This window comes from Rattus norvegicus, chromosome 16 (genome assembly GCF_021556685.1).
Source record: "Rattus norvegicus strain SHRSP/BbbUtx chromosome 16, alternate assembly SHRSP_T2T, whole genome shotgun sequence".
In the NCBI taxonomy this organism is placed as follows: Eukaryota; Metazoa; Chordata; class Mammalia; order Rodentia; family Muridae; genus Rattus; species Rattus norvegicus.
In genome coordinates, this window is record NC_141549.1 from 33,145,801 (window position 1) to 33,172,486 (window position 26,686).

Consider the following 26,686-nt stretch of genomic DNA (forward strand, 5'->3'; position numbering starts at 1 on the left):
CCCATACACTAAGCCACCAACCAGAGAACATACATGGGTTGGCTAAGGCCCAGACATACTTGGAGCAGAGGATTGTCTTGTCTGGCCTCAGTGGGAGAGGCTGTGCCTAGTCCTGTAGAGACTTAAGGCTCCAGTGAAGGAGGATGCCAGGCAGAGGGAGTGCCCTCTCAGAGTTAAAGGGGAGGGGGAATGGGATGAAGAACTGTGGGGGGGGGGGCAGAAGGGATCAATGTCTGAAATGTAAACAAATAAAATAATTTAAAAAAATGGAGAAAAAAACTTTAAAAATTAAAAAACAAAATGTAATTGTCAGAACAATAGTGCCCCCAACTGCCACTTTGCAAATCCTTGAAACCTAAGACCTGCAAAGAGATTGCCTTTACATACATATACAACTAAATTAGGCTTCTTGGAACGCTGATTGTCCTCAGGATTCTTCAGTTGATTCCAATGCTACCAATGGTCTTTCACAGAGGGACTCGGAGCCTGGTACTAATTAAGATTATAAACATGGGCCCAGTCTCAACGTTTAGATCATTAAATGAGGTACCCATGTCCTGTGTGTGGAGAATGTTATGTCAAGGTGATACAAGCTATAGCCATCTGAGAGGAAGGAATATCAATTGAGAAAATGCCTCTATAAGATCAGGTTATGAATGGCTTGTAGTGTATTTCCTTTCTTTATTTTTTTTTAATTTAAAATATGTATTTTTAAAATAATATGTATTCTACTTAGGGTTTCCCTTCCCCAAACTAGTCGCACCTTCTCCTGATTTCCCCATCTACCCAAATCCGCACCTCCTTTACTCTAGAGGACACAAACTGGCATTCAGGAATTAATAATAAAACAAAATTCGACAAAGAAAACAAACTAAAGTTGGACAAAGAAAACAATGAGAAGAAAAGCTCAAGAAACTCACACAGACAGAAATATACTCATTTGTACACATAGACAGCCCCTAAAAATATAAAACTGGACAAGGACTCAAAAGGGGGAAAAAAACTGACATAGAACCTCCAATAATGTCGCTGGAGTTTGTTTTCTGTTGACCAACTACTGACGGGTATGAGGCCTGTCCTTAAGAGTATCTTGTATCCCCATTGAGACTACTGGGGAAAAGTAATTTGTTTGCTGGCAGTTAACAATTGAAAGTAGCTTCTGGGTTAAAAATGAGGGCTGTCTCCCTTTCTCATCTAAGGTCTGGGCCCCCATTCCTCCCAGACCTATACAGGCCCCATGCATGTGCATGCATTCACTGGTCCTGCTCTGTTTAGAAGGTTTTGCTTCCTTGATGTCCTCCATCCCATTTACTTCTTCCTCTTTTTGCCTCCTCTTCTGCAGGGTTCCTGAGCCTTCAGAGGGGAAAACTGATAGAAACCTCCCCTTTACGACTGAATGTTCTGAGTGTGGTATTACATCCTCCATCCTTGCAGACATCTTGATTTTGATCCAATGGGACTATCAGACTTCTGACTGTACATGAAAGGTGATAAATTTTAATTGTCCCAGCTTCCACATTTTGGGGAAGTTGTTGCTGCAACAGCTAAACTAAAGTGTTCATGCTTTGAGTTGTGGTGCAATATGAGAGAAACTATTACAGTATTTAGTCAGGTTCTAGAAAAAGTGGTTTAATGGATGATGGCCATTCACAGTACAGAAGCTTACTAAAGGCAACTGTGTTGACACAAATCAGTTGAGATTTCTACTCTTGCAACAAAACACTGTGACCAAGAAGCAAGATTCTAAGGATAGAATTTATTTGATTTCCATTTCTATATTGCTATTCATCATAGAAAGAAGTCACTGTGGGAAATGAAAAGGACAAGAAATTGGAGGCCATGGGGGGAACTGGGCATGCTACCCATGGTTTTCTTAGCCTGCTAGGTTTGTTGTTTGTTTGTTTGTTTATTCTTCTCTCATACAATATATCTCAACCATAGTTTCCTTTCCCATGGTTCCTTTCCTATAAGGTCTCACCCATATATAAGGTTCCTTTCCTATAAGGTCTCACCCAGAGAGCCACTCCTCCTCTGTTTCCTTTTAGGAAAGAGCAGGAATCTCAGAAATATCGATTGAACACAGCATAATAAGATAAAGTAAGAGTAGGCACAAACCCTCATATCAAGGCTGGGCACAGCAACCGAATAAGGAAAAAGGGTCCTGAGGGCAGGCAGAGTCAAAGCTACCCCTACTTTCACTGTTAAGAGTTCCACAAAAACACCAAGCTAACAACTATTATATAGAGAGGACTTAGCGTAAACCCATGCAAAGCTTCAGTATTTGTAAGGTCCTACAGGCACCACTTATTCTGTGGGCCATGTTCTCCTGGTGTCCTCAACCTCCTCTGGCTTCTATAATTCTTCCTTCTCCTCCTCTAAGAGCAGGGTTACCTGAGATTCTAATGAAGGGATACAATGGAGATCTCAAATTTGAGCACTCTGTCCACCTAATATTTGACTGTGGTCTCCGCATCTGTTCCCATTAGCTGTGCAGGGAAGCCTTTCTGATGATGACTGAGCTAGGTTCCGATTTATGAAGATAGACAATATCATTATATTGGTTGGTTTGGTTGTTTGCTCCTAGTCTAGGTCTCTGTACTATCGAGCTCAAGGCTGGCCTTTGCTTCTCCCCGCTTGTTCTTCTCTCATTAAAACTCTTCCTCTCAGAACACCTACCCACCCACCCACAAACAAAAAAAGAAGTGTAAATTTTAAAAACCTAATAAAAACATTAAAAAAGAGTTCTTTAAAACATTACAAAACAACAAAAACAAAGCAAAAAAGAAATAGCACTTTTTTTCTTTGGTGAATATGTGCTGGCCTCTCAATATCTTTTCATCAGTTTTGGTTTGAAATCTAATATTTGGTCAGATATTAAAATAGCTACACCAGCTTCTTATGTTCAGTTTCTTAGACTATCGTTTTCCATCCGTCCACTCTATGGTGATATCCTTGGATCAGCAAAAGAATGAATCCTGGTTTAACAGCCATTCTGTTAGTGTGTGTGTTTGTGTGTTTGTGTGTATGTGTATTTGTGTGGGGGGGTAGTTTAGTTGTGAGCGGTTTCCCTCTTATCACTTGCTTTCTGGAATTTTTTGCTCCTTGTGGGCTTTTTTAAAAAAAATTAATCTTACTTACTTATTCATTTTACATCCCATTCACTGCCCCTCCCAGTCACTTCCCCACAATCCTTCTCTCATTTCCCTCCCCTTCTACTCTGAGCAGGTGGGGACCCCTACCTATCCCCCATCCTGGTACACCAAGTCTCTATGAGCTTAGATGCTTCCTTTGCCACTGAGCCCAGTTAAGGAAGTCCAGCTCAAAGACTATATCCCACATAAAGGAAACAGCTTTTGAGATAGCGGCTGCTCCAGTTGTTCAGGACTCACATGAAGACCCAGGTGGGTCCTGACATTTCCACATCAGTAGGATTTGCTGAAGGAGACAGAGGCATGGAGATCACAAGTTCAAGGCCAACCTGGGCTACAAGCTTGTTGTGGTGGGCTTTTCTTTCTTTTTTCTTTTTCTTTCTTCCATTCTTTCTTCATTTCTTCCTTTCTTCTTTCTTCCTTCCTTTCTTCTTTCTTCCTTTTAAAAGATATTAACCTTCTAGTGCCTTCTGTAGGGCTGGATTTTTACATAACTATTGCATAAATGTAGGGTTTTGTTTATTGATTTGTTTTAATCACAGAATGCCTTATATACTCAATCTAAAGTGATTAAATATTTTACTGGATATACTATTCAGATCTGGCATATGTGGATGGTTAGACTTTGCAGAACATCTGTCCAGGCCCTTATGGTTTTTGGAGTGTCCATTGACAAGTCAGATGTTATGCTAATAGATCTTTTTAAACACACACACACATACACACACACACACACACACACAGAGAGAGAGAAAGAGAGAGAGAGAGAGAGAGTATTTTCATCTTGCATCTATTGATATTCCTTCTTTGTTTTGAAGGTTTTGTGTTCTAATTATTATGTGTAGTGGGGATTTTATTTCTTGTGCAATCTATTAGGTGTTCTATATGCTTTATGTACCTTATTAGACATCTGCTTCTTTAGGTTAGAAAAAATTGTCTTTGATAATTTTTTTGACATTGGCCTTAGTTTCTTTTCTGTCCTTTACTCCTGTTATTCTTAGATTTGATTTTTTCACAGTGTCCTAGATTCTGGGTGTTTTGTGCCAGGATCCTTTTTAGATTTGTCATTTTCTTTGACCATTTCTTTTACCAAGTCATAAATATCTGTGTTTCTCAGTTCCATATCTTTGATAATATTGGTGAGGCTTGCTTCTAAGATTACTGCTAAGACCCTAAACATTCTGCTTTAAAGCTTCTGCAGCTGAGTAGTGCTTTCAACAAAGTAGTTGGATAAAGATTTAACTCACTTCCTCTATTCAAATGACAAACAATGAAAGAAGTCAGGAAACAACAATTTTCACAATAGTCTCATATAATATAAAATATCTTGGGATATAAAATATCTTTGGGATATCCCAAAAATTGAAATACATTTTAATAAAAACATTAATATACTGAGAAAAGAAAATAAAGAAGATATCTTAAGGTAAAAAAAAATCTCCAATACTTATGAATCAGCATGATTAATATAGTAAAAATGATCATCCTACCAAAAGTAATCTACAGATTCAATGGAATAGTTTTCAAAAGTCTTCACAGATCTTAAAGGACAATTTTCAACTTCCTGTGAAAATATTCAAGCAAAACAAGCAAGCAAACAAATGGCCAAACATGATAGCTAAAACAATCCTAAATAGTAAAAGATTGTCTGAGTTATTACCATTCCTGACCTCAAATGGTCTTACAGTGCTATAGTAATAAAAACAGCATGGTCCTGGCAGAAAAACAGAGATATTGATTATTGTGTTAAAGACCCCAACACAAATTCATACACTTATGGGTAACTGACATTTGATTTATAAAAGAAAGCCAGAAATGCACAAAAGAGAATAGAAAGTATCTTCAACAAATTTGCCAGTCAAAATGGATGGTTGTATGTAGACAATTCACATAGATTCATGTTTATCATCATACAAAACTCAACTTTGTATGCCTCTTCACTGTGAGGCCAGATACTCTGAACAGTATAAAAGAAAATGTGGGGGATGTTACATGTTCTTTGAAACATAAATAGAACTTCTGAACAGAGCACCATTAGAATAGATATCAAATGCAAAAATTAATAAATCAGAATACATAAAATGTAAAAACTTCAGTAAGACAAAGGATGCCATCATTAACACAAAATATGTTTATTAGATAGAGAAATTTACTAACATTAGACAATAGAGGGGTAATATCCAAAATTAATAAAGAACACACACATAATCTGTGGATATTATTCACTAACATAATGATAACTAAGCTGTAATCTATAGAACCACATAAGGGAAGTATAGAATAAGGGACTATGAGGGAACAGATAGAGCTCCATAGAATGAGAAATAGAATAGTTATGTATGAAGGTAGAGGCTGGCATGGGAAGATCCAGTGGGAAAGAGGAAGGAAGAGATAGTAGAATAAAGAATATAGAAAGAGGCAGCTAAAATTAAGGAGAACCATTTGACAAGTCATGTGAAAACCTAATACAATAGATGCTTTCTAAAATATATATTTATGTGAAGGCAATTGAGTGAAATGCTCAAGTGGGGAAGACAGATCACTGACTGGCACCTCTTATCACCAAATGAAGTTAACAGTACTACAATTAGGTTACATAAAATCGATATGGGTGAAAAATGGTATCCCATGGAAACTGACAAACAACCCAGGCTGTTGTCAAGATTCTAGGTTGTGCCCTACAAACTGGGAACAAGATGCCATTGCTGAAGGCATGCACACAACTAATTAAAAACGGAGAAGTCAAGCTTGTGTCTATGAAGAGCCTTCACCTCTATGGTCTAGCATCTTTAGGACAGGAAGTTACTCTGCCAGTTGCCACAGGAGAAACATAAACACTGAACAAGGCACAAACCCTTTGATCTACAATGGTATTGTGCCTACAAAATATGCTTGTTTGAGTAACATCCAACACCTGATTTGACTTAAGGCTCATTTCATGAGGTGGAGCCTTAGCACTGCTTGGGTGATCAAGAACCTGCAAGTAGGAACAGAAAGCCCAGTGAATTAAGGCAAAACCTAATGCTAATAGACTACTGTTGTACCAAAAGAATACAGCAGTAAAAGATGTTCTAATGACATTCTGACTTACTCATTGATCAGTGTCTAGGTCAACCATCATCAGAGAAGCTTCCTCATTTAACAGATAGAAACAGACACGCAGAGATCCACAGCCAGGCATTATGCAAAGAGTGAGAGACATTGAAACACTCTGCCCTAAGCAGTATATCCTCATCAAATCTCTCCCCTCAGAGTTCAAGGAACCTTGTGGAAGAAGAGTTAAAAAGAATTTAAGAGCTACAAGAGATAGAGGACATCAGGAAATCATGGCTTCTGAATCAACCAGGTGGATACAGAATGAATGAATGTAGAGACTAAGGAAGCATATAGAGGAATTTTAATTCAATAACATGGTTGCTTTGGCAAGGGATTACAACCAAATTCCTACTTCTGTGTGATCCAGCTGGAATATAGCCACACTCTCAGAACCAACCTTTAAATTCCAAATAATGTAGTTAAGGTTAGTTTGTAGAAGAAAGCAGCCATGCTTGAAGGAGGCACCTAAGGGAGCAGCAGACAAAGTGATGAATCAGAAAGATTTGACAGAATAGAATGTGCACAACTCTCACAAGAACAGGCAGGAAAGGAAAGCTATTTAACAGCAGTGCAGGAAGAGAGAGGCAGTTGTTAGTTTTCTTCAGTTAAGTCACTTCAGTCAGTTGAGTCAGTTGACTCAGCGAGCTGGGTGTCAGTGTATGCTGTTCAGAGCAGGTCAGCAGAGGCAGTTGAAGTCAGAGATTAAGGAGGAACCAAAAGATTGGAACAAATTGTCATAGTTAGTGTGAGTCCAAGCAGAGAAAAATCAGTCAAAAGCTGATGGACAGTAGAATGATCCAGTCAGCTTGGAGAGGAGTTTGACCCAGAACAGCTGAGTTGAACCAGCCAGCTATAGTTCAGAAAGAGAAAGGATAAACTTCCACGTGTGCTCTTTGGTTGGTGGTTTAGTCCCCAGGAGCTCTGGTGGGTCCAATTGGTTGATATTGTTGTTCTTCCTATGGGGTTGCAAACCCCTTCAGCTCCTTTAGTCCTTCCCATAACTCCTCCATTGGGGTTCTCCTGATCAGTCAGTTCAATGATCAGCTGCAAGCATCTCCTCCTGTATCAGTAAAGCTCTGACCAAGCATATGTAGCAGAGGATGACCTTGTCTGTCATCCATGGAAGGGGAAGCCCTTGGTCCTGTGATGGCTTGATGGCCCAGCATGGGGGAGTGTTAGGGGGGTGAGGCAGGAGTGGGCAGGTGGATGAGGAATCACCCTCGTAGAGGCTGGGGGTAAGGATGGTATGGGGGTTTTCAGAGAGGAAACCAGGAAGGGGGATAACACTTAAAATGTAAGTAAACAAAATAAGCAATAAAAATTAAAAAGATAAAGTTCATAAATGGGAAAAAAAGGTGAGCTTATTCAGCAGTAAGCCTCCGAGATTATAATTACATCAGGTGAATAAAAGTTATCTTTACAACAGCAAGCACAAAGCCTGCACAGGTCTGCACCAGATAGGACCCTAGAGCTTAAATGAGACATGGACACATGGCCCCATCCTTAATTTAGAAGCTATCTCTTGTGGAGCTCGGAGGTGAGCGCTCCTTCCTCCAGCACCACCAGGGCCCTGAAACTTTACCTACCTATCCGGCTCAGATGATGATCATGATGACGACGATGACGATTAATTATTTTATTTTTATTTGGCTTACTTCAGTTCAGTTTTTAAAGACAGGTTTCTCTGTAGCTGTGGTTATCCTGGAACTCATTGTGTAGATCAGACTGGATTCAGACTTAAAGGGAAGCTTTCTTATGAAACATTTAAATGATATATTTATCAGACCTCTGAGGTGTTTGAGGACCAACATTTGACATACTAAGCATACCTGATTTTAAATAAAAGTTATTTGTGTTTAGTTATTTGCTTTAGGCTTAACCTTGGAAGCACATATAACAGACTAAATAAAGCTGGAATTACATTTTGTACTTAACATGATTGCAATCACAGTTTTGAGCACATAAAAGAATTTGATAATTTATAACACGATCAAACATTCATCTTTATAGTTAATTATCCTTAATGGTATATAAAAAGTAAGCATCTTTTATAGAATTGTAATTGTACAGTTTTACACATGTTAAGTTTTAGCCTTACAATTATAATTTTTAAATTGAAACTTTTATAGTATCAAAATAAAACTTTAAATCACAAATGTTTCCCACATGGAGAAACTGGTAATTTTATAAAACCATAAGTATCATGCATAAAGATATTGCAAACCTTATTTTTATGATGTACCAGTACAGAATACTAGGGTTTTTTTATTTTTTTATTTTTTTAAGGACTTACTTTATCCAAATTGCTAAAGCCTAAAAGAGCTAGCAAAGACAGAGGGAATGGGTATACCTTAGTAAGTCAGTTATTGTTAACCTGAATAGACTTCAGAAACTTGTAAATTTTACTTATTAAATATGTTTTACTTATTAAACATATGTTGTTTTTTCCTTTTAAAATTTAGAACAAAATTTACCGTAGAAAAATATCTTAGAGACTTTTTATATCCTTAGTCTAAAAAAGGATAATAATTGATTATAAGTTATACATGAGCATGCAGCAGCAAATTAAGATTATTATGTATGCATGTTTTCTATTAGTTTTTTTCTTACAACTTTGAAGCTACCTGTTTGCTGGATTTTTAGCAGTCCCACCTGCTACTACCCCTGCAATGGTCTTACAGATCTTGAGAGAAAAAAAACAACATTTCAGCAAGAGTTTTGCATAGGCATAATCTTGATTGGGGAAACAAGAAAAGGGGAGAAAATCAAAAATAGATACTTAGCCATTTTGATTTTTGTATACATTTTAACTAAAATATTAAATAACAGAGACTTTAACAGTAACAAATAAGCCTATTTTATTTTGTAACAATGTTTTGTAAAGGGGTACTAGACAATATCTGGGACCTTTTCACAATATATACAATAGTTTTTTGGGTTTGTTTGTTAATTTGTTTGTTTGTTTGCTTAGGTGGAGCCCAAACTTACTTTAGTTTTTGACCTTTATGCTCTAGTTCTTCCACAAAATCTCGAGGCCTAATACATTTAGAGCCTAATTACATAAAAGCAGCTGAGAGGAGTGACAAGAGGGTTATATGACAGTCCAGTGATCTTGTCTACTTTCTTTCTTTCTTTCTTTCTTTCTTTCTTTCTTTCTTTCTTTCTTTCTTTCCTTCCTTCCTTCCTTCCTTTACTTTTTTGCAAGGAATGTTAACTTTTAACAAGTTCAACACTGATAATTTCAATCAGGAATGTCAGGAGTTATTAAGTAAAGATTTTAGACAAAGAATTTTATTTTATAAAATTTTTGTGTGTCTTCAGATGGAGGCAGATGACTTGAGAAGCTTAATAAGTATTTTTTGTCATAAAGTCATTGAATTTAAGAATAATATAAATAACCATAACCTAGATACAATTGAACAGAAAACTATAGAAAAAATAAGCAAACAAACAAAAAACCCAGACATCTTTAGGAACTCAGAAAATGTTGGTAACAGGTTTATTTTAGTTTTACAGATTTTGAACCATAACCATAAGCTCACAAATTTTAAGGCACAGGAAGTATATATTTTAGTGGTTTCAAAGCCCATAGTGTATTTTCTTGGTCTGCTTTCTTTTGATTTGTTTTCTCTTTGTCCTAGAGTCAGATGACTTTCTGACCCAGGACAGAAATTTTGGAGGAAATGTTGAAACAAGCTTGCTTGGGTCAGGAAAGGCAGGCCATACCTCAACTCCAGAGCTAGTTCTTTAATATTATTATTTATACCCAAAAGATGTCTGTATCTCTGCAAAACTGAATGCAATTTTCAGAGGGAAAGACCAGAGTAAGCAGAGAAAAAGAAGGCTTCGAAATAAAGAATGCTGGCTGTGAGGCAGTTGCAACCGAACAGGCTGCTTAGGATTCCAAGAGGGCAGTGAGCCACAAGTGTCTGGAACGCCATAGCCAAGCCATGCTGGTAGTGTGTTATATTAATTATTAATTAACAAATCCTGGTGTGGTTGTGCTTCCTGTCTCAATGGGTTATTTTCCTGAATGAAAGACACACTCATACATTCTTTATCATTTATTTCTTTCCTTTTCTTTTTTCTTTTTAACATTTTATTGGATATTTTATTTACATTTCAAATGTTATCCCCTTTCCCAGTTTCCAGTTCATAAAACTCCTATCCCAACCCCACTCCCCCTTCTTCCATGAGGGTATTCCCACACCCAGCAACCCACCCCTTCCTATCTTGCAGCCTCTCCCAACCCCTTGAATTTCCCCTACACTGGGAGGGAGGGGTTCCAGCCTTGGCAGGACCAAGGGCTTCTCCTCCCTTGTTAGTCCCAGCAAGGTCCTACTCTGATACATATGCAGATGGAGCCATGGGCTTATTCACGTGTACTCACTTGATGGTGGCTTAGACCCTGGGGGCACTGGTTGGTTGGTATTGTTGTTTTTATGGAGTTGCAAACCCCTTCAACTCCTTCAATCCTTTCTATATAACTCCTCCAATGGGAACCCCATTTTCAGTCCAATGGTTGGCTGCCAGCATTTGCCTTTGTATTTGTCATGCTCTGGCAGAGCCTCTCAAGAGACAGCTTTATCAGGATCCTATCAGCATGTACATTTGGCATAATCAATATTGTCTTGGTTTGGTGTCTGTATGTATATGGACTGAAACCCAAGTTGAGGCAGGTTCTGAATGGCCATTCCTTCAGTGTCTGCTCCAAACTTTGTCTCCTCCTATGAATATTTTTTCCACCTTCTAAGAAGGACTGAAGCATCTACACTTTGGTCACCCTTCTTCATAAGCTTCATGTGGTCTGTAGATTGTATCTTGGGTAATCTGAGCTTTTGGGCTAATATCTACTTACCAATGAATGTATACCATGGACATTCTTTTGTGATTGGGTTACCTAACTAGAGGATATTTTTAGTTGCATCAATTTGTCTATGAATTTCATGAGGTCATTGTTTTTAATAGCTAAGTATTACTCCATTGTGTAAATCTACCATATTTTCTGTATCCATTCCTCTGTTGAAGGACATCAGGTTCTTTCCACCTTGTGGCTATTATAAATAACGCTGTTATGAACATAGTGGAGCATGTCTCCTTATTATATGTTGGAGCATCTTTTGCATATATGCCCAGGATCAGTATAGCTGGGACCTCAGGTAATACTAGCACTGTGTCCAATTTTCTGAGGAATCTCCAGACTGATTTCCAGAGTGGTTGAACCAGCTTGCAATCCCACCAACAGTGGAGTAGTGTTCTCCTTTCTCCATATCCTCACCAGTATCTGTTGTCACCTGAGTTTTGATCTTAGCCATTCTGACTGGTGTGGGTGGAATCTCAGAGTTTCTTGATTTGCAATTCCCTGATGACTAAGAATGATGGACATTTCTTTACATACTTCACAGCCATTCAATATTCCTCAGCTGAGAATTATTTGTTTAGTTCTATACCCAATTTTTTTGCCATTATCTAGCTTTTATTTTTTTATTTATTTTTTTTTATTAACTTGAGTATTTCTTATATACATTTCGAGTGTTATTCCCTCTCCCGGTTTCCGGGCAAACATCCCCTCCCCCCTCCCCTTCCTTATGGGTGTTCCCCTCCCAACCCTCCCCCCATTGCCGCCCTCCCCCCACAGTCTAGTTCACTGGGGGTTCAGCCTTAGCAGGACCCAGGGCTTCCCCTTCCACTGGTGCTCTTACTAGGATATTCATTGCTACCTATGAGGTCAGAGTCCAGGGTCAGTCCATGTATAGTCTTTAGGTAGTGGCTTAGTCTCTGGAAGCTCTGGTTGCTTGGCATTTCTATACCTAATTTTTAACAGGGTTATTTGATTCTCTGGAGGCTAAATTCTTGAGTTCTTTGTATATATTGGATATTAACCCTCTATCGGATGTAGGATTGGTAAAGATATTTTCCCAATCTGTTGGTTGCCATTTTGTCCTGTTGACAGTATCCTTTGCCTTACAGAAGCTTTTAAATTTTACTAGGTCCCATTTGTCCATTCTTGATCTTAGAGCGTAAGCCATTGGTATTCTTTTCAGGAAGTTTTTCAATGTCCCCATGTGTTTGAGGCTCTTCCCCACTTTTTCTTCTATCAGTGTGAGTGTAGCTAGTTTTATGTGGAGGTCCTTGATCCTCTTGCACTTGAGCTTTGTATAGGTCAATAAGAATAGGACCATTGGAAGGAGAAGACCTTAGTTCTGCCAAGGCTGCAGTGTAGGGGAATGTCGGGGTAGAAAGGCAAGAAGGGTTGGGTGGTTGGGTGGGGAAACACCTTCACAGAAGAAGAAGGAGAGTAGGTGGGATAGGAGATTTATGGACTGGAAACCAGGAAAGGGGATAACATTTGAAATGCAAATAAAAAATCCAATAAACAAAAGAGAATTGTCAAAAAAAATGGATCAATTTGCAATCTTCTACACGCTGACTTCCAGGTGAACCAGCCCCATTTTTAGAATATGCTATATTTTTTCCACTGGATGGTTTTAGCTCCTTTTTCAAAGATCAAGTGATTATGTGCATGTGGGTTCATTTCTGGGTCTACCAATTCTATTTCGTTGATCTCCCTGCCTGTCTCTGTACCAATACCATACTTTTTTTTATCACTATTGCTCTGTAATACAGCTTGAGGTCAAGTACTTTTAATGTTGAGGATACTTTTCTATCCTGGGTTATTCCAAATTAATTTTCAAATTGCGCTTTCGAAGTCTATGAAAAAATTGATTTGGAATTTTGAAGTGGATTGCATTGAATCTGTAGATTGCTTTTGACAAGATGGCCAGTTTTACAATATTAATCCTGCCAATCCATGAGTATGGGAGATCTTTGCATCTTCTGAGATCTTCTTCATATTCTCTCTTCAGAGACTTGAAGATCTTGTCATACATATCTTTCACTTGCTTGGTTAGAGTCACACAGAGGTATTTTATATTACTTGCAATTATTGTGAAGGGTGTCATTTCTCCAAATTTTTTCTCAGACTGTTTATCCTTTGACTAGAGGAAGGTTACTGATTTGTTTGAGTTAATTTTATATACAGTCACTTTGCTGAAGTTGTTTATCAGGCTTAGGAGTTCTCTGGTGGAACTTCTGAGGTCACTTAAGTATGCTATCATTTCATCTGTAAATAGTGATATTTTGAATACCTCCTTTCCAATTTATATCATTTTGACCTCCTTTTGTTGTCTGATTGCTCTGGCTAGGATTTGAGCATTATATTCAATAGGTAGGAAGAGACTGGGCATCTTTGTCTAGTACTTGATTTTAGTGGGATTGCTTCAAATTTCTCTCCATTTAGTTTGATGTTGGCTACTGGTTTGCTGTATATTGCTTTTACTATGTTTAGGTATGGGCCTTGAATTCCTGATCTTTCGAAGACTTTTAAATTGAATGGGTGTTGAATTTTGTCAAATGCGTTCTCAGCATCTAATGAAATGATCATGTAGTTTTTACCTTTGAGTTTCTTTATATAGTGGATTACGTTGATGGTTTTCCAAATATTGAACCATCCATGCATCCCTGGGATGAAGCCCACTTGATAATGATTTATGATCATTTTGATGTGTTCTTGGATTCAGTTTGAAAGAATTTTATTGAGTATTTTCAGCGATATTCATAAGGGAAATTGGTCTGAAGTTCTCTTTCCTTGTGGGTTTTTCAGTGGTTTATGTATAAGTGTAATTGTGGCTTCATAGAAGGAATTGGTTCCTTCTGTTTTGTGGAATAATTTGGACAGTATTGGTAAGAGGTCTTCTATGAAGGTCTGATAGAATTCTGTGCTAAACCCATCTGGTCCTGGGCTTTTTTTGGTTGGGAGACTTTTAATAACTGGTTCTGTTTCTTTATGATTTATGGGAATGTTTAGATGGTTTATCTAATCCTGATTTAACTTTGGTACTGCGTATTTGTCTAGAAAATTGTCCATTTCATCCAGAATTTCCAGTTTTGTTGAATATAGGATTCTGTATAGGATCTGATAATTTTCTGAATTTCCTCAGATTCTGTTGTCATGCCTCTCTTTTTATTTCTAATTATGTGAATTTGGATATTCTCTCTGTGCCCTCAGATTAGTCTATCTAAGGGTTTATCTATCTTGCTGAATTTCTCGAAGAACTAGCTCCTGGTTTTGTTGTTTCTTTGTATGGTTTTTTTTTCCACTTTGTTGATTTCAACACTGAGTCTGATTATTTTCTGCCATCTATTCCTCTTAGGTGATATAAATTGGAAAGGAAGTATTCTTTTTGTTCTAGAGCTTTTAGGCATACTCTCAAGCTGCTAGTGCATGCTCTTTGTAGTTTCTTCTTGGAGGCACTCTAAGTTATGAGTTTTCCTCTTAGCACTGCTTTCATTGTGTACCATAAACTAGAGTATGTTGGACTTTCATTTTCATTAAATTCTAAAATGTTTTTAATTTATTTCTTTAGTTTTTCTTTGACCAAGTTAACACCGAGTATAGCTTTGTTTAGCTTCCACGTGCATGTGCTCTTTATCTTGTTATTGTTATTGCTTTTGTTATTAAAGACCAACCTTAATCCATGGTGATGTGATAGGATGCATTTGTGATTATTTCAATGTTCTTGTATCTGTTGAGGCCTGTTTTGTGACCAATTATATGGTCAGTTTTGCAGAAGGTACCTTGAAGTCCTGAGAAGAAAGTATACATTTTAGATTTAGATAAAATGTTCTATAGATATTGTTAAATCGTTTATGTTTGGTTCATAACTTCTTTTAACTTCTCTGTGTCTTTGTTTAGTTTCTGTTTACATGATCGGTCCATTGTTGAGATTGGGGTGTTAAAGTTTACCAGTATAATTGTGTGAGGTGAAATGTGCACTTTGAGCTTTAGCAATGTTTCTTTTTGAATGTAGGCGCCCTTGCATTTGAAGCATAGATATCAGGATTGAGAGTTCATCTTGGAGGATTTTTCCTTCGATGAATATCAAATGTCCTTCCTTATCTTTTTTATGGCTTTTGGTTGAAAGTCAATTTTATTCGGTATTAGAATGGCTACTCCAGCTTGTTTCTTGGGACCATTTGCTTGGAAAATTGTTTTCCAGCCTTTTACTCTAAAGTAGTAGTGTCTGTCTTTGTCACTGAGGTGTGTTCCCTGTACACAGCAAAATGCTGTGTCCTCATTAAGTATCCAGTCTGTTAGTCTATGTTTTTTATTTTGGAATTTAGTCCATTGATATTAAGAGATATTAAGAAATAATGATTGTTGTTTCCTATTTTGTTGTTGTTGTTGTTGTTGTTGTTGTTAGAGGTGGAATTGTGTTTGTGTGGCTATCTTCATTTGCGTTTCTTGCATGATTAACTTCTTTCTTTTTCCAGGGTGTATTTTCCCTCCTTGTGTTGAAGTTTTCTATCTGTTATCTTTGCAGAGCTGGATTTGTGGAAAAATAATATATAAATTTGGTTTCATCTTGGAATATCTTGGTTTCTCCAACTATGTTAATTGAGAGTTTTTCTCTATATAGTAGCCTGGGATGGCATTTGTGTTCTCTTAGGTTCTGTATGGCAACTGCCCAGGATCTTCTGGCTTTCATAGTTCTCTGGGGAGTAGTCTGGTATAATTCTGATAGATGCGCCTTTATATGTTACTTGACCCTTTTCCCTTACTGCTTTTAATATTCTTTCTTTGTATTGTGCATTTGGTATATTGACGATTATGTGACAGGGGAAATTTCTTTCCTCGTCTAATCTATTTGGAGTTCTGTAGGCTTCTTATATGTGTATGGGCATCTTTTTTTCTTTAGGTTAGGTTCGTTTTCTTTTATAATTTTGTTGAAGAAAATTACAGGCCCTTTAAGTTGGGAATCTTCAGTCTCTTCTGTACCTATTATCCTTAGGTTGTTCTTCACATTGTGTCCTGGATTTCCTGTATGTTTTTGATTAGGACCTTTTAGTGTTTTACATTTTCTTTGATGGTTGTGCCAATGTGGTTCTATGATATCTTCTGCCTCATCTATCTCTTCTAGTCTGTTAGTGATGCTTGTGTCTATGACTCCTGATCTCTTCCCTAGGTTTTCTCTTTCAAGGGTTATTGCCTTTTGGGATTCTTTTTTGTTTCTATTTCCATTTTTAGATTCTGGGTGGTTTTGACCAATTCCTTTATCTGCTTTGTTGTATTTTTCTGTAATTCTTTAAGGGATTTTATTTTTTGTTTCCTCTTTAAAGACTTCTACTTGTTTACCTGTGTTGTCCTGTATTTCTTTAAGGGAATTATTTATGTCCTTCTTAAGTCCTCTATCATCATCATGTGATATGATTTTAAATCCAAATCTTGCTTTTTGGGTGTGTTGGGATATCCAGTATTTGCTTTGGTGGGATATCTGGGCTCTGATAATATCAAGTAGTTTTGGTTTCTGTTGTTTACTTCTCGTCATCTGGTTATTTCTGGTGTTAACCTGTCTTAATGTCTCTGACAGTGGCTTGACCCTTCTGTAAGCCTCTGTGTCAGCATTCCTGGAGACCAACTTTCTCCCAGTGGGATCTGGGTACAGAGAGCTGTGTCACAGGGTCAGCTCTGGGCGCAGGCAGAAACCAGAAGGATACTATCCCAGACTGCTCCTTGGTTCTTGTGTCTAGCAGGCTCCAGGCAGGTTTCTCTTGGGCCAGGAATTTGATAAGTGGTGGTCTCTTCTGTCCTCTCAGGATTTTCAGCATTTCTCAGAGTAATGCTCTCTCACCAGGGGATCTGTGTACAGGGAACTGCGGGCCTGGGTTAGCTCTGAGCACAGGAGGAAACGCTTCAGGCAGGTCCCTCAGAGCAAAAGTGGTAGTCTTACCTCTTTACTCAAGTGTGTCAGTGCTCCTGGAGACTGCTTTTCAGCTCCATGGACTGGTGGATATTGGAAGGATCCTGTGCCTGACTACTCCTAGGTTCCTGTTTTTAGAGGGCTCCAGGTGGGTACCTCTTGGGCCAAGAATGTGAGCAGAAGTGGTGGTCTTCCCTGTGCTCTCTGGATTTTCCTCACTTCTGGTATTCCTACTTTCCCCCCATGGGATCTAGGTATAGAGAGCTGTGGGACTGGGTGAGCTCTGGGTACAGGCAGAAACGTGAAGGATCCTATCCCAGAATGCTACTTCATTCCTGTGTCCAGGTGTGTCCCTTGGAGCAGAAGTAGTCCAGTCTTTATATTTTAATAAGCACAATTTAAGCAACACAATAGCAGGGCAATTGCCTGGACTCTATGCTGCTAGAATCTACCTCCCACCAGTAATTCTGAGTTATTAGTTACCTTTTCTTATGTCTTATCTTGGCTACTCTGGACCCATTTGTATAACCCTTGGGCTATGTTTTCTTGGTCTCTAGACTAGGGCACTCTCCTTGCTTCTCTACCCCATGGCAGCCTCTATTTCCTCTATGCATCCTCTCCTAAAGCATGCCTGAAGTCCTCTTTCTTCTCTCCTTCCTGTCCCAAGACCAGCAATCCTAAAATCCCACCTCTGTTTGTCCTTCCCAACTATTGGCTGATAACATCTTTATTTACCAATCAGAACAAACTGAGGGCAGACTTCCAGAAGCTACATGCACACCCCCTCATCCAAATAGTATTTTGGACAACATAATTAGCATTCATAAAACAAGCAGCTAGAGAAGTGACATCAGCCCAAGTTCTAAGTTCAGGGATAGGATTCATCTGGAAGATAAAGCAAGTACAAAAAAAAAAAAAAAAAAAAAAAAAAAAGAGATACCCTTCACTAACAGAGTGAAGGGAAATGATCACAAACAGAAGGAAATAGAGAAGTGTCTATGAAAGGAGTGAATTGGCCAGAGCCAGACTGACTGACAGTTTAAGGGACCAGGTCAGAGTTTCAACTTCCCAGAATAGGGAAAGTCAGTTACTGGAACAATCACAGGATTGTGTAAGAGGTACCCCCTTCCCAACTTGAGAAAGGACAATTAGCCAAGATTGTGGCCAAGAAGTTAAGAGCTACCTTCCCTTGTCATGAAGCAAGAATAATTAGTCAAGGATGCTTGAATCAAGACCCTAACTAATCATTGCACCACAAGACCCTCAGAGGTAGAACCCATCAATAAAGATATAGATCACCTAACCTTCCTTAATGTTCCTCTTTTTAACTTTAAAACTATATCTAGGAATTCAGTCAGGTCCTTCCATCCCAATGTAATTGGGCATCTGCACACAGGAATAAACATTCTTGGCGTTTGCATACTATTTGAATCTAGGGTATTATTCTTCAATGACTCATAGACCCTAACACTTAAAATAATAGGCTGCAGTGAACAAGTGAGAGGGACAGAGCTAGTTGAAAACACAAATCCAACAGTAAATAGAGAAGAGTGGAAAATAATAGGACAAAGCAGTGACTCAAGACCAGATGGACTCAAATATGTGGTGGCCACCTTTATTCAAAACCAAACCAAAAGGAAAGTAGTTCCCTTTGACTTGGACAAAAAGAAGAGTGGGAATTGCTATAACCTGGGGGAGAGAAATGGATGAAGTAGCTGCAGGAGATAGATCCAACCAGCCATGTGAGCTTTCAGGTAAGAGGCCACTGGCCAATTGGGCCTAGAGTACCAGAAGGAGGATTAGGAGTGCCCAGCCTTTGAGTAGTCAAGGCATTTAAAAAATAAGCTAGTGTGTGTGTGTGTGTGTGTGTGTGTGTGTGGGTGTGTGTGTGTGTGTGTAACTGCCAGGAGCACAAAGTGATGTAGTCAAACTCATTGCTACAGACATGGGGTCTATAATTTCTTCAGATTTTGCCTTTGGTCTCTCCAAATGTCTAGACTTCAAAACAGAATAGAACAACTCACAATTAGTCTAGGACCCAAGAGCACATAGCCTAGCAAGTTTTATTTTAGTTTTGTTAGCTTTGTTTTCAATTTCCAAATTTAGGGTGATTATATTCTGGGCTCCACAGGACCTCTCAAGTCCATATTGAATCTGCTCCATCTATGGCATATCTCCTTTAATTCGTACTTTGGAATCCCTGGGGCCTCTCATGTTCACCTTAGAATTGCCTTTTCTGGAGCCTATCCTGTACCCTTGACCCTGAATCTTTGGTCTCCCAGGAATTTTAATGGGTCTCTAAATATTATGGGATTTGTTTACCCTGGGAAAAGGACATAGACTGAATTTAAGTATAACTAAAAAAAAAATTGTTGATTAGCTACTCAGAGGAAGAACAATCAGAGCCAAATTTGAGATTGCCAGAGAAACAGGTTGAAGAAAGGACATTTTAAAGGGGGAAACAACACAAAGATATTAAATATCTATATAAGCAAACAAAAACTAGTCTGTTCTGCCAAATTAAGTTGTTAAGTCATCTTAAAACAATACTTGGCTATCTGCATAAACAAGTTAAAGAAGCCAAAAACAAAACAAAACAAAACAAAACTGTCAGCTTAGTTATAATATAAAAAGTAGTGGTTCACTGAGTCAGAGTTAATGGGAACTTAACTCCCAAGAAATGGAGTCAGAAACAAATAATAGTGGCTACGAAAATTGAAACTTGGCAGAAAATAGTTTCTTTCGCCATCACAGAGTATAAATATCATAATGAATTAAATTCATTTTTTGAAAATGAGTCATTCACCAGAAGTAAAAATCATAACAGAGGATTTGAAAAATTGTCAACTATAAAATTTAATGTGAAATTTGAAGAATTCAGATAAGTTTAATGAAGGCATATGTATGTATAATCACATGTGTGGTGGTTTGATAAGAATAACCTTTATAGGCTTATAGATTTAAATACTTGGTCATTAGGGAGAATCACTATTTGGCAGGGATTATGAAGTACAGCCTTGTTGAAGTAAGTATGTGTGGACTTGTTGGAGGAAGTGTTGCACTGGAGATGGTCTTTGAGGTTCAAATGCTCAAGCCAGGTCCAGTATGTCAATCTCTTCCTGTTGCCTGAGATCCACATATAGAACTCTCAGCTACCTATCCATCACCATGTCTACGTACATGCCACGATTTTCCCTACAATAATGGGCACTGTAAGAGTTACTGTGGTGATGATATCTCCTCACAGCAACAGAATACTGACTATGACAGAAGTTGAAGCTGGCGACTGAGGTATTGCTATAAAGGGCCTTAGCAGAGTTTTGGTTGGAGGAATATGAAACATTTCAGAAATTTGGACTGGAAAAATGATTTGACATTCTAAGCAGTCTTTAATGGACCATCCTAATAGAAGCATGGAAGACAGTGGTGATGAGAGTAATGTAGATTATGATAGTCAAACTCAAGATGTTTCAAAGAAGAAGAAATGCTGTAAGTGTAAAACTTGTTTCTATAATAATATACATATTTTCTTTAAGCTCCTCCATCTGGAAATGTTCTTCCTGCGAAGGTTAATGGCTCCAACAATAATCAGAAACAGTATGATCACAGGAAGTGAGAATATTTCTAGCATTCTTCTTCAAAATGGTAGTTGTGACCTCCAGAACAGTCATTAAGGCTGTGGGAAAGAACTCAGAAGATATGAGTTCAACACTATGTAAAGCTGCATATAAACTATACTTTATAGGATTTACCAGCTATGTAAAATATAAGGATGTAACATCAAGTATAGGAGGCGCTTCAGGGACCTGAAAGAATAGAGACTACTGAGTCAGCTTTGTAAGATGATATTAAGGAAGGAGATAAAGAGATTTAGGAAGTGGCAATGTCAGAGAGAGATACCATCCAGCTAAATTCATTGTTTGTGTTTGCAGTTGAACAAAAAATAGTTTTGACTTTTAATCTGGAATGAACTATAATCCAGAAATGGAGGACACACTTTTAATCTAGATCTCAATGCTAGAAGATAAAGGCTTTTGATGCAGATCTTGAGTAGAGGTCATGAAAAGCTTATGCCCAAGCATGGCGGTACATACTGTTAATCCCAGGAGACAAACACAAGCAGATTTCTGATTTGAGTGTCAGCGTGGGACAGAGCAGGCTCTACGTAAAGAGGGATTTAGGTCCAGGCATATTGGTACATGCCTTTAATCCCAGAATTCAGGAGATAGAATCATGCAGATCTCTGAGTTCAAGGTCTATTTACAGAGCAAATTCGAGGACATTCAGGATTAAGTGGTGAGGGATTTGGAAAACATAAAGCTGTGAATAATGTAATAGAACAATGGGCCATGTTTCAGATCCACCAAGCAGCTTAGGCCATATGGCTCACTCCTTATAGTCAAGGTCTGAGGTCATTAAATGCTGCTTTGTGAGATATTCAAAAGGGAACTGGGGTACATGACTTAATTGATATGCAGTTCCTAAGGAAGTAACTTATCTTTTATTTTGATAAAAGACTGGGCTTTGGTGTGTGTGTGTGTGTGTGTGTGTGTGTGTGTGTGTGTGTGTGTGTTTGAGAGAGAGAGAGAGAGAGAGAGAGAGAGAGAGAGAGAGAGAGACACCTGGAGCAGCACTCAGAGCTGTTAGCTTGCATCCATTATAGACTCTGAGTCATTTCTCTCACTGCTCCCAAACACCCCTTCCTCAGGACCCTGTTGTGCCTAATTGCAAGCCCCCCAAAACCACCAAGGAGCCAACTCCTATGTAATCACTCTAGAGCCTTTCCAAGCTCCAACTTGGGTGACACTGCCATCTCTGATACAGCAGAACAGGCAGGTGCAGTATAATTTTAGGCAGGCATATTTAGAGGCAAGAAGAGGGTGTCTAGTCTGGCACATACCTGACTGGGGGGAGGAGGGGAATTACAGAATTTTATTTGCCCTTTAACAAAACTGGCTGGTGCCGGAAGCCACACTGTAAACGTAAATTCTGCTTTTCTCCTGACTGGCGTTTTTTATGAAGTGAAGTGCTCAGCTTGTAACCTGGAAGTTCAGATTTGTTGGAGAGTAACTTGGGAACTGGTGCTAGTTATTGGCCTGTTAACTCGAGTTCAACCTTAGTTCAGGGTCTCTAAGATGGAGTCTGCACCCAAAAGATCTGGTCTCTCATCCTAAGATGAGACTGATCCTTCTGCAGAAGAAGATTTCAAAACAGTCTAGTATCGACTTTGTCCTATGGTTACTAATGGCCAGTCTTATGTAGATCTATAATGAAAAGGAGCAAGCTGATCAAGGAAAAATACAAAATATATTTAGCATATAATCGAGTTAAGTCCTATGTTGACAAAGATAAATGTATTAACAAAAAAAGAAAAAACCTGATGGTAAATGAATAAAATTAGTGTCAACAGAACAAGAAAACACCCAAGTGAACTTTGAATTTGTGGAAAGGAATGAAAAAAAAGTGTAAAGTCAGATGCAGTCACCTATACTTTTAAGGCTTTGTAGGTTATCTGAGTGGCTTTAGACTTGACATTGGCAAGCCAGTTTGGTTTACTTGATGATTACCCCATGGATAAAATGGCTGTTTTGGAGAAGACAGGCATGTTGTTAATAAGAAGAATGAATGTAAATGCTGAAGGGTCTGATGGTGAATTACTAAGGCATTGGCAAGGGAGACAGTATAGCTTATATCCAGTTACAAAACAAAAACAAAAACAAAACCCTGGCCTGGCAGTGCAGCTGAGGCAGAAGCTCTGAAAGGTTATACATGGTATCAAGAAGCACATTTAAGGGAGAGTTTGTCAAATTATTCAATTTCATATTATGGTGTTTTTCAAATTGTATTTTATTGATAAATTGCTTGGGCCGTGTTATGACACACATGCAGAAGTCAGACAACACCTTCCTGGAGTCAGTTCCCTCCTGATACTATGCCATCCTGCACATTAGACTCAGGGCTTCAGGTCTAGCAACAAGCACCTCTGTACACTGAACTATCCCACCACCCTTAACAGAGTCTTCTATTTTAGTTAATGTTTCATATTCATAAAGAAACATAATTTAGAAAGAACTTTGAAAATACTGCTAATTTTTTCTTAACCAAATCCTCCAGTTAGTTAGTTCCAGATGAATCCAAAGATACCAGATGGTGCTCCTATTTGTACCTAAACCATTACCACTGTAGTTCGTAGCACTATGACACAAAGGCTGCCCAAAGTATTACAAATGCACTCAGAATGAAAGTAAATGGTGCCTTCTAATATTTTGAGAGCATTTGTGAGGTTTGACTATCTTCGTTTTTCTTTGTCACTATAATTCGTCTATTTAACTATTCTACTGAAGATGATTTTTTAAAATATTAAGCTGGAATTATGCTAAAATGGCAAAATATCCAAACACACCATGATTCACAATGTACTAATGCATGAATAATCTCTATAGTGTTATATTATCTTAGGAAGAAGACTGCACACTAGCCTATGCCTCATGGTTACATCTTTTACCATAATTTGCCTAAGTACTTTGAATAATTGTTAGCCTCCAAAGCTGACTATTTGATGGCTCTGAGTTCCATGCTAAGCTGAAAATGCAGTAAGTAGTAAATTCAGTTGGCATTACCACATGGGTTTTGCAGTTGAGGTTGTTTTCCAATCTTCTCTACGAAGTCACATAATTTCAGAGATTCTTACAGAGATTTTCTGGGGGGGGGGGGATTAAATGTCTTTCTCTCCATCGTGAGACTGAAATAAGCATTTAGAATGGGAAACTTCTTCCTTGAGCAATTCTTAATGTTTATGTTCAATACAAATCTTTCTGTTTCATTTTGATAAATTTTTTCTGTACATTAGCTTACAATAGTTTTTATAATTAGCATTTGTCTTACATGTTTTCACATAAATGAATGTTTCCCTTTAGTTACCTGGTATGTACCACTGTTTTATAAATTGTATAAATTGTACCTCATGATGTTGGACCATTGGTGTGGATGGTGATTAGATTGATTGAAGCTTCCATAAGTCATATTGAACAAAATTTGACACCTAGTAATCTAGTCAGATGGGGGAGGGGAGCCAAGACTCCTGTAGAAGAACAATGCTTTTCTGCTGTCAGGATTTCATCTCTGCCATTCCATCAGAGCTTAATTAATACGAGACTGGCAGACAGCAGGTCTCAGGTACTTTCCTCATAAGTAATAAACAAAATTGAGGCCATAATCAGTGAAATCAAACAAAATGAATAGTACATATGCCTACACAATTTTTTCACTTGAATTCAGAGCATTTCTTTTCTTTATTTTTTTTGTGTGTGTTTGTTATTAGTTATTTTGTTTATTTATATTTGAATTGGATATTGTATTGTTTATTTACATTTCAAATGTTATCCCCTTTTCATAAACCCCCTATCCCATCTGCCCACCACCTTCTTCTATGAGGGTGATTGCACCACCCATCCACCCACCCCTTCCCTCCTCCCAACCCTGACATGCCCCTACATGAAAGGGGGTAGGTCAAGCCTTGGCAGGACCAAGAGCTTGTCCTCCCATTGGTGCCCTACAAGGCCATCCTTTGCTACATATGCAGCTGGAGCCATGGGTCTGTCCATGTGTACTCTTTGAATGGTGGTTTAGTACCTGGGAATTCTGGTTGATTGGTATTGTTGTTCTTATGGAGTTGCAAACACCTTCAGCTCCTTCAATGCTTTCTCTAACTCCTCCATTGGGGACCCTCTTCTCAGTTCAACGGTTGGTTGTGAGCATTCACATCTGTGTTTGTCATGTTTTGGCAGAGACTCTTAGAAGACAGCTATTTTAGGCCCCTGTCAGCATGCACGTCTTGGCATCAGCAACATGGTCTGGGTTTGGTGGTTGTATGTATATGGACTGAATCCTTAGGTAGGGTAGGATCTGAATGACTGTTCCTTCAGGATGCATTGGATTATTTCAATCTTCTTGTATCTGTTGAGGCCTGTTTTGTGACCAATTATATGGTCAATTTTAGAGAAGGTACCATGAGGCGCTGAGAAGAATTTATATTCTTTTGTTTTGAGATGAAATGATCTATAGATATCTGTTAAATCCATTTTTTCATAACTTCTGTTTGTTTCTTTGTGTCTCTGTTTAGTTTCTGTTTCCATGATCTGTCCATTGATGAGAGTGGGGTGTTGAAGTCTTCTCCTATTATTGTGTGAAGTGTAATGTGCTCTTTGAGCTTTAGTAAGGTTTCTTTTATGAATGTAGGTGCTCTTGCATTTGGACCATAGATATCGAGGTTGAGACTTCATCCTGGTGGATTTTCCCTGTGATGAATATGAAGTATCCTTCCTTATTGTTTTTGATAACTTTTGGTTGAAAGTCGATTTTATTCTATATTAGAATGGGTACTCCAGCTTGTTTCTTGGGACCATTTGCTTGGAAAATTGTTTTCCAGCCTTTTACTGTGAGGTAGTGTCTGTCTTTGTCACTGAAGTATGTTTCCTGTGTGCAGCAATATGCTGGGTCCTCTTTTCATATCTAGTGTGTTAGTGTATATCTTTTAATTGGGGAATTTATTTTTGTTAAGAGATATTAAGAAATAGTGATTGTTGTTTCCTGTTGTTTTTGTTGTTAAATCTGGAATTATGTTTGTGTGGTTATCTTCTTTTGGGTTAGTTAAAAGTAAGTTACTTTCTTGCTTTTTCTAGGGTGTAGTTTATCTCCTTGTGTTGGAGTTTTCCATCTATTATCTTCTATAGGACTGGATTTGTGGAAAGATATTGTGTAAATTTGATTTTGTCTTGGAATATCTTAGTTTCTCCATCTATGTAAATTGACAATTTTTCTCTATAATGTCTGGGCTGGCATTTGTTTTCTCTTTGGATCTGTATGACATCTGCCCAGGACCTTTAGGCTTTCAAATTTTCTGGGAAGAAATCTGGTGTAATTCTGATACATCTGCCTTTATATGTCTCTTGACCTTTTTACTTTACTGCTTTTAATATTCTTTCTTTGTTTCATGCATTTGGTGTTTTGACTTTTATGTGACTGGAGGACTTACTTTTCTGGTCCAATCTATTTGGAGTTATGAAGTCTTCTTGTATGTTTATAGGCATCTCTTTTTTTAGGTTATGGAAGTTTTCTTCTGTAATTTTGTTGAAGATATTTACTGACACTTTTAGCTGGGAATTTTTGCTCTCTTCTATTATCCTTATGCTTGATCTTCTCATTTTGTCTTGGATTTCCTGGATGTTTTGAGTTAGGAGCTTTTTGCATTTTGCATTTTCTTTGACTCATCTGTCAATGTTTTCTATGGAATTGTCTGCCTCTGAGATTCTCTCTTCTATCTCTTTTATTTTCTTGGTGATGCTTGTAGTTGTGATTCCTGATCTCCTTCACAAGTTTTCTATCTACAGGGTTTTTTTCCTTTGTGATTTCTTTATTGTTTCTATTTCCATTTTTGTATCCTGGATGGTTTTCTTCAATTTCATCACTGGTTTGGTTGTGTTTTCCTGTAATTCTTTAAGGGCTTTTTATGTTTCCTCTTGAAGGCCTTCTACTTGTTTATCTCCTGTATTTCTTTAATGGAGTTATTTATGTCCTTCTTAAAGTCCTCTAACTTCAACATGAGCTGTGATTTTAAATAAAATCCAGTGTGGTGGGATATACCGGACTTGCTGTGGTAAGGGAACTAATTCTGATGTTGAC

General features: G+C 38.0%; 1 protein-coding gene and 1 long non-coding RNA gene across 1 annotated transcript in view; both read left to right on the top strand.

Annotated features, from left to right (window-relative positions):
- Positions 1-26,686, top strand: part of Erich1 (glutamate-rich 1) — a gene marked incomplete at its 5' end in the record, with an annotated part of 52,793,804 nt that overhangs the window by 2,275,241 nt on the left and 50,491,877 nt on the right.
- The window catches only part of LOC148000514 (uncharacterized), a 43,489-nt gene that overhangs the window by 9,537 nt on the left and 7,266 nt on the right, over positions 1-26,686 (top strand). The window contains exon 4 of the long non-coding RNA XR_015640494.1: positions 1,343-1,487. This is a non-coding gene — a long non-coding RNA (uncharacterized LOC148000514). The remainder of the gene's footprint in view (positions 1-1,342; positions 1,488-26,686) is intronic.